The sequence below is a fragment of the Platichthys flesus genome, chromosome 17, assembly GCF_949316205.1.
Source record: "Platichthys flesus chromosome 17, fPlaFle2.1, whole genome shotgun sequence".
Taxonomy (NCBI): domain Eukaryota; kingdom Metazoa; phylum Chordata; class Actinopteri; order Pleuronectiformes; family Pleuronectidae; genus Platichthys; species Platichthys flesus.
In genome coordinates this window covers 5,287,549-5,296,623 of record NC_084961.1, presented here as the reverse complement: position 1 = coordinate 5,296,623, position 9,075 = coordinate 5,287,549, and the positions used below count along the sequence as shown (strand labels likewise).

At 45.5% G+C, this 9,075-nt stretch overlaps 1 pseudogene; it reads left to right on the top strand.

Moving 5' to 3' along the window:
• The first annotated feature begins 2,515 nt into the window (after nucleotides 1-2,515).
• LOC133972712 (free fatty acid receptor 3-like) lies at nucleotides 2,516-7,434 on the top strand (annotated as a pseudogene).
• Nucleotides 7,435-9,075: the final 1,641 nt, after the last annotated feature.

Below are 9,075 nucleotides of genomic sequence, written 5' to 3'. Positions count from 1 at the left end.
AAATAGAAAAGATTAATTGTATGTGAAGTTATTTTTGTTTAATTAAGGAAACATGGGAGCTTTTGCACATGCATTTATTAATTCTCTGCAAACATATATTGCCCTGGATGTGCCAACCTCCCTGCAGTTTATATTTCGACCAGTAGAGGGCACACTGGTTATACTGATAATACAAACAAAGCCACCATTTGTACCTTTTTTGCAGCCAAGTAGGTTTCACTGCTAAAGGTGCAATTTGTACCGAGATTACATTTACTGTCTGAGGGTGAAAGAGATGGAAGCGGCGCAGTGTGTGGAAACAAAGGCGCTCAGCTCGAGATGTGACAGGTTTTCTTCCATTTCCTTTCTACCCTGGTGGAACCTGATTGCATATAAACAGCTGCTGTTGGCACGCATAGCTTAGCAGAATTTCCCTCCATCTCCTTCTCCCTCCCTCCGTCCTCGTGTTGCTTCTCTCTCTTCATTCTTCTCGCAGCACTTTCCGTCCGTCACCGTGCATCCGAAGGCATCAGCTCACAGCCACGTGCGTCCAGGCCTCCATTAGAACTGGTTGACTCCCATCATCAGCTCCTCAGCCCTGATACTTTCTAACCCACTCCATCCTTCTGAGACCCCCCCCAGGAGGTCTCAGTAATCCAGGAGGAGATCCTCCCCATGCCAAAGTTACTCATCATTCCTGCACACGCCGGTTCCAATGGCGTAGCTTTCGAACATCAATCAAAGGTGCCGTGCGCTGCGTCAGTTGGTGACGGCTATAAACAATATTTTAAGCTCCAGTAAGGAGATGACAAGGAAGACGAATTACTGCCCACTGAGATATCACCTCCTCTCCCAGCTCTGCGGACCCAGTAAAACGTCAGAGGCTGTTCCCCCCCACCCACCGGCCCTGGGGTTTATAGATCCCTGCTGTTTTTCCTCATTCCAAACACCCATTTGATTTAGAGGTTCACTTGACGTATCACAAAGCAGCTCAGTTTGTAGCAGCAGCAGGAGTCCCACACTTTTTAGTAGAAAGAGTCACAATCGCGTGCAGCAGTTGTCCAGAGGCTGATGTGCCTGTTAGGACACAAGCAGCAGGCAGGCAGGGCCCCGCTGTCCCCTTAGACGTTTCTGTCTCACGGCACCGATAGTTGATAGTTCCCACATTACTTTCATTTGCTTATGCCCGAGTGAACAGTTGTGTCTCTGCTGAAAAGCAGCTCGGAAAGACCAGCCTATCAAACACAGCTGTGTCCGACATGGAAGCAGGCCATGTTAGATCTGAAAGCGTTTGTCTTGGAGGATACATCCAGATTCTTGTTTGCTTACATTTAACAAGACCAGGGCTCGACACTTAAATCGCAATTTCCCCTTCAACAAAAGCTGGGATGATTTGATCACTGGAGCCGACAAGGACGATGCCAGTCCGCTTAATTTCCTGCATCAATCATCCTCTGGTTGCGTGTGGGCTGTGATGATGATTTGGGACTAATTCCGCTCGGTATATCCTTTAATCCGTGCTCCATATTAATTTGTCTATTTAGCAATAACTTGCTGATTGCTGTCCTGTTCCAGTTAATGTTCCATAAAAGACTGCAGCGGCCCTGCTGTGATGATAATAATCTGAAGCCATATCCACTGCATCACAGTTAAAACCTGTCGGCACTTTGCAGTCGACTTATTATTAAATTAAATGTTTTCCTCAAAGCAGTGACAATAAACAAAGAAGACATATCTGTGACTTTCTTGTTGATGTCAGAGTGGAAACTTCCATCTGCGGCTGGGTTATTGAACTTCCTGAAGGACGGGCCCCTGGTGAATCAGCAGCCTCCTCCATCATCCTCGACACGGGCATTCCACAGGGTTGTGTTCTCAGCCCACTCCTGTTCCCTCCTCACAAACAACGATGATACAGTCGACAAAGGGAAGATGAGGACACAAAAGCTGTCTCTCAGCACCAAAGAAAGCACAGATGATCGTGGGACACAGAAGACAACGGCGGGGCGGACATCTGCCCACACACAGTGATGACGAGTCAGTGTCAACATCACCAAGGTCCTCTACTGGTCACTATACCCTCACCCCATGCTGGAGAAAGCTCAGCAAGTTTGGCTACATCTTTCTGAGCATGTGCTGCACAGGAGGCAGCGCAGCACGTCCCCGGCACCAGGCCGCAGGTCGTGAAGGACAACTTCCATACAGCTTTACCTGTGAAAGTCACACAGCATCATCGAGGACTAAAGCCACCCAGCATGCAGCCTGTTCTCCTCGTTACTGTCTGGCAGACCATGCAGGGAAAAATGGCTGTTGAACCACCAGTCAGGTCATTATGCCTTTTAAACTCATATCTAAATATTCCACATAACAAATTTGCTCATGCCTGCTTGTCTGCACCGTCCACGTTCACTGCACTACTTACATAAAATGATGCAACCGAGCAACAACGTCCGCTGTTGCTTGGCAGGTCACAAGAACCTCACTGCTCTGATGATGCTGTCATTGGTGCATGTGACAATAAACTTTGATTTGATTATGATTTGACTGCGTCGCTCACTCCGTCCACACCTTCACCTTCCTGCTGGGCCCCCCCTCCAACCTGCTGGTCCTCTTCGTGTACATACACAAAGCTTGGTCTACGCCCTCAATCTGTGCGTGGCCAACCTGGTGTTCGTGGCCTGGCTGCCCTTCAAGTCCATGGAGATTCTGCTTCAGTGCTGGAGGCTGCCACCGGCCGTCTGCCCCGTCTACAGCTTCTTCCTCTTCTTCCTCTTCTCCTCGCTGTACGGCAGCTGCCTTTTCATCACCGCTGTAACAGTGGGCCGCTACCTCAGCATCGCATTCCCGATTATCTACAAGAGATACCACCAGTTCTCCATCAAGGTTGACACCTTATCTTGCTATGACAACTTCAACCCCTCTCAGCTGGCCGTTCTGCTGCCTCTGCCCCTGGTCGTGACCTCGTTCTGCACACTGCGCAGAGTTACTCTTGTGTGAAGCTCCAACCTGCCCCTCATGGAGAAGAGGTAAGTCCTGAAAGTCACGCTCTCCACCCTCACTGTGTTTGTGGTGTGCCACGCCCCCTACAACTCCTCGCACATCGTTTGGTTTGCGATGAAGACGAGTGTGGAGTGGAGGGCGTATGCTATGCTGACGAGCTCCTGCTAAGTTTTCCTGGAACCTACCGTCATGCTGATGCTGTCGCCGGCAGTGTCCAGGGGCATCATGGGAAGAATCTGGGGTGGGCAAAGTCGCTTCAGCCGAAATGAAGGGATTCGGCCTCAGTGCATTAACATCAATGGTGCTGTAAAGGTCAAGTCTGAGAGGAGCCAGGCCTGGGCGAGGGTGACTAACGTCAGCCAGGAGTGAGGTCACAGTGGATCTCCATCCACACACATGGACCCCCCAACAAGCCAGAGAACGTCAATGTAGTTTTGCGAGTCTTTGCAAATGTGGAGTCGTCCTGTCCCAGAGTGACGTCTGTGGATTTTGCTGATGATACAAAGTGACCCATTGTCCTGGGAGTGTTTTGTCCTGAGGGAACGGACGTGTTGCCGACTTGGATATGATATTGATTATTGATTATTGATGATTGATTGAATAAGCATCATTAATGAGGTTTGTTTAAATTAATATAAAGTAGGATTTAGATGCTTATGAATCTTTTTTATAGAAGTCATAGAAGAAAATTGTGAATAGTTAACAAACCACACCACCAAGGTCCAGCAGTCTGTTTGTGAAACCACATTTATGTGAACTAGATTATTATTTGGTGCGGCACTAAATAACACACAACTTCATCACTGCTTCGGCAGAATGATAAAGGTCAAAGGTCAGATGAGTCTGAAGTGAAATTCTGCACAACTGATTTTAACAAACCCTGAAAATACCCGACAGGAAGTAAAGCTGTTGTTTAAAACAGTCCACGGATACACAAATTATCCAATTACTGTGAATTGAAATGTGTATTTTAAGGCAGATCCACGAGCAGGAAAACAATGTAAATATACCTGAGTTCAGTAAATATATGATCCGTCAGTTTCTCTAAAGATGATAGAATTAAGTCTAGGAAAAGTGCAGCTGTGGAGAAAGAGTGTCTCTCAGTTCAAATAATAAACATGTATAAATAATATACAGCTATTGAGTATTTTTTACATATAAATGTTGGGTTTTCATCATTTGGACCAACCTTCTTCTGTAATAAAAGAGCAAACCTTCATCTCAATGAAAAATCTTTATTATTTATTCAACAATTTATTTTGTAGGAAAAGTCAGTTTGGAGTAGAGGGTAAGGGAGGGAGGGAGGGAAGGGCGATGTGGGTGGGGGGGAGGGAGGGAAGGGCGTTGTGGGGGGGGGGTAAGGGATGGGGGGGTAAGGGATGTGTCAATTGACATGTCAGAGGTAGCAGCAACAGCAATACCATTTCCCCGTCGTTCCTTCTTGCTCATTATTTTCCTTCTCTATCTTCTTCCTTTCTTTCCTCTCGATCTCCTCCATCTTCTTTGTTTCCTGTTTCTCCTTCTTTTCGATGTCTTTCTTTTCCTTCTCTATCTTCTTCATTTCTTTCCTCTCCATCTCCTCCATCTTCTTTGTTTCCTGTTTCTCCTTCTTTTCGATGTCTTTCTTTTCCTTCTCTATCTTCTTCATTTCTTTCCTCTCCATCTCCTCCATCTTCTTTGCTTCCTGTTTCTCCTTCTTTTCGATCTCTTTCTTTTCCTTCTCTATCTTCTTCATTTCCTTTTTCTCCATCTTCTCCATCTTCTTGCTTTCCTGTTTCTCCTTCTTTTCGATCTCTTTCTTTTCCTTCTCTATCTTCTTCATTTCCTTTTTCTCCATCTTCTCCATCTTCTCCATCTTCTTGCTTTCCTGTTTCTCCTTCTTCTCCTGCTTCTTCTTCTCCTCCTTTTCCCTTTTCTCCATCTTCTCCTTCTTCACGCTCTGCTTGTATTTCTCCAAGGGTAAGATGCCTTGAGCCTCTGGCTCCTCCAGGACAGGGTATTCATTCACCAACTCCCTCTGACGGGGGTTTCCATCCATGAGCTCCGTCGGGGTGAAGCTTTCATCTATCAGGTCATTCAGGGTTAAGGATATATCATCAAACTCCACCAGGGCCTCCAGCGCCCGTGGTGAGGCAGGAGACTCCGTCTGCTCAACCACCTTTCCCTCTTTTTCCGCGGTGACGTTGTCGGTGGCGGTCTGCTCCTTCAGGGTGTATTCCCAATCCAGCTCCATCAGGGCGAGGTTTTCATCAACTTGTGTCCCCAGATGGGGGTTCTCATCCATCACCTCCGTCGGGGTGAAGCTTTCATCTATCAGGTCATTCAGGGTTAAGGATATATCATCCAGCTCCACCAGGACCTCCAGCGTCCGTGGTGAGGCAGGAGACTCCGTCTGCTCCACCATATTTTTCCCCTCTGTTTGCGCGGTGACGTTGTTGGTGGCGGTCTGCTCCTTCAGGGTGGAGTCTTCCCAATCCAGCTCATCCATCTGCTCCTGCAGCTGAGGGATTGCAGCTTTCAGCTCCCTCAGGGCGGAGCTATCAAGATGAGGGTTTTCATCTACCAGCTCCTTCATGGCAGTGAACTGGATGATCAGCTCCCTCAGGAGGAAGATGTCTTGAGCCTCTGGCTCCTTTAGGGCAGAGTACTCATTCAGAAGCTCCCTCTGACGGGGGTTCTTACCAAGCAGCTCCGTTGGGGTGGAGCTTTCATCCAACAGCTCGTTCAGGGTGAGGTTTATTTCATCCAGCTGCTGTAGGGCCTCCAGCGTCTGCATCTCCCTCTTCCAAACCAGGCGGGTTTGGTTGGGGTCCTGCAGAGTACTGCTGCTGGTGCACTCTTGTTCCTTGGTCATGTCTGTTGAGATGATGATCCTCTGCATGTTGGTTTACAGGTGCTGCAGTTGGATCACGTTGTATAAAGGGTTTGAAGAGCGATTTCTTGCGTATCTGCTTTCTTCTGTCGGTGTCGTCAGTGGCGGTGATTGGAAGTCACAGGTGAGATGTATCTCGTGTGGCTCTTGTTGAATCGCGCTTGTCCTGACGGTGGCTCCACTCAGAGACGTGGCTCCTTATATAGGAGATATTTGGCTTTGATCTGTTCCTCAACTCCACTCAGCTTCACAGCTTCACAGCCTCAAAGCTTTAAAGCGTCAAGCTTCAAAGTTTGCCTTTGAAGCTTTGAAGCGTAAATTGGCTTTGAATTATTTCATTACTGTGACATAATGTTACATGGAAGTTGTCATGTGACCTTGACTGACACATGTCTGATTTTTACAGGAAATATTAACAGTATAAAAGCATATTCAGCATAACATTTTTTTGTTACACAGACTTAAAAAAGTTACACATACTTAAAGTTTCTGTTGGTGCATGAAAAAGTAACACATATAACAACAATTAAATAGAACATATATAATATAATTATAATAACAAGTATGTTGGGATCCATCAGATGGTCTGAATCCAAATACAGGACACCAGGGATGCAGCTAATGAATCTGTCCATTCCCTGATTCATCTTGTCCAAGAAATGCAAGAAAGTAGTAATAAATTTACAGTGAAATTGTGAATAAAAAGATGCAAAGGTCAAGATAACATCTTCAAATGTCTTGTTTTGTCTGAACAACAGTTTATTTTCATACACAAACACAAAAGAACCTGAAATGATTTGATTATAAAAGCTATTTGCAGATTTCCTGTTGAGCGACAGTTCTGTGAATCATAGCAGCTCAACAATCACAGATCACCAATTCCTCTAAAGTCTCTGGTACTTTTTATAATAAGTATTTTATTAATTTTATTATGTCGATTACCTCGACACACCCTCATTGTCTTGTTTGTGGGTCCAATAATGTATTTGTTGAGCGTTGTAAGGTCCATCAGTGAAAAGCCTGCAGACAGCTGGCTCTCTCTCCCTCCTCCTCCCGGTTTCTGTCCTTTCCTCACCTTCTCTGTTCATCCTGCAGCCCCCCCTCTCCACCGCATCCCATATCTTGCTTATTCATTGAAGAGGAGAGCTAAGTTATCAGGACTTACCTCTTCTCCATGAGGCGCTCCAATCTGCCCCTCATGGAGAAGAGGTAAGTCCTGATAGTCACGCTCTCCACCCTCACTGTGTTTGTGGTGTGCCACGCCCCCTACAACTCCTCGCACATCGTTGGGTTTGCGATGAAGACGAGTGTGGAGTGGAGGGCGTACGCTATGCTGACGAGCTCCTGCTAAGTTTTCCTGGAACCTATGAAGGTAGGTTCCAGGAAAACTTAGCAGGAGCTGATGCTGTCGCCGGCAGTGTCCAGGGGCATCATGGGAAGAATCTGGGGTGGGCAAAGTCAGCCGAAATGAAGGGATTCGGCCTCAGTGCATTAACACCAATGGTGCTGTAAAGGTCAAGGCAGCACAGACGCTCTCTGAGAGGAGCCAGGCTTGGGCGGAGGTGACTAACGTCAGCCAGGAGTGAGGTCACAGTGGATCTCCATCCACACACATGGACCCCCCAACAAGCCAGAGAACGTCAATGTAGTTTTGCGAGTCTTTGCAAATGTGGAGTCGTCCTGTCCCAGAGTGACGTCTGTGGATTTTGCTGATGATACAAAGTGACCCATTGTCTTGGGAGTGTTTTGTCCTGTGGGAACGGACGTGTTGCCGACTTGGATATGATATTGATTATTGATTATTGATTAGTGATTGAATAAGCATCATTAATGAGGTTTGTTTAAATTAATATAAAGTAGGATTTTTCTGTGTGGCCGGTTGTCTGTTGTCTTGCTAAAGCAAACACAAAAGATATCAAGATGCTTATGAATCTTAACAGAAGTCATAGAAGAAAATTGTGAATAGTTAACAAACCTTAGTGCGCACACCACCACCAAGGTCCAGCAGACTGTTTGTGAAACCACATTGATGTGAACTAGATTATTATTTGGTGCGGCATTAAATAACACACAACTTCATCACTGCTTCAGCAGAATGATAAAGGTCAAAGGTCAGATGAGTCTGAAGTGAAATTCTGCACAACTGATTTTAACAAACCCTGAAAATACCCGACAGGAAGTAAAGCTGTTGTTTAAAACAGTCCACGGATACACAAATTATCCAATTACTGTGAATTGAAATGTGTATTTTAAGGCAGATCCACGAGCAGGAAAACAATGTAAATATACCTGTGTTCAGTAAATATATGATCCGTCAGTTTCTCTAAAGATGATAGAATTAAATCTGGGAAAAGTGCAGCTGTGGAGAAAGAGTGTCTCTCAGTTCAAATAATAAACATGTATAAATAATATACAGCTATTGAGTATTTTTTACATATAAATGTTGGGTTTTCATCATTTGGACCAACCTTCTTCTGTAATAAAAGAGCAAACCTTCATCTCAATGAAAAATCTTTATTATTTATTCAACAATTTATTTTGTAGGAAAAGTCAGTTTGGAGTAGAGGGTAAGGGAGGGAGGGAGGGAGGGAGGGAAGGGCGATGTGGGTGGGGGGGAGGGAGGGAAGGGCGTTGTGGGGGGGGTAAGGGATGGGGGGGTAAGGGATGTGTCAATTGACATGTCAGAGGTAGCAGCAACAGCAATACCATTTCCCCGTCGTTCCTTCTTGCTCATTATTTTCCTTCTCTATCTTCTTCCTTTCTTTCCTCTCGATCTCCTCCATCTTCTTTGTTTCCTGTTTCTCCTTCTTTTCGATGTCTTTCTTTTCCTTCTCTATCTTCTTCATTTCTTTCCTCTCCATCTCCTCCATCTTCTTTGTTTCCTGTTTCTCCTTCTTTACGATCTCTTTCTTTTCCTTCGCTATCTTCTTCATTTCTTTCCTATCCATCTCCTCCATCTTCTTTGCTTCCTGTTTCTCCTTCTTTTCGATCTCTTTCTTTTCCTTCTCTATCTTCTTCATTTCCTTTTTCTCCATCTTCTCCATCTTCTTGCTTTCCTGTTTCTCCTTCTTTTCGATCTCTTTCTTTTCCTTCTCTATCTTCTTCATTTCCTTTTTCTCCATCTTCTCCATCTTCTTGCTTTCCTGTTTCTCCTTCTTCTCCTGCTTCTTCTTCTCCTCCTTTTCCCTTTTCTCCATCTTCTCCTTCTTCACGCTCTGCTTGTATTT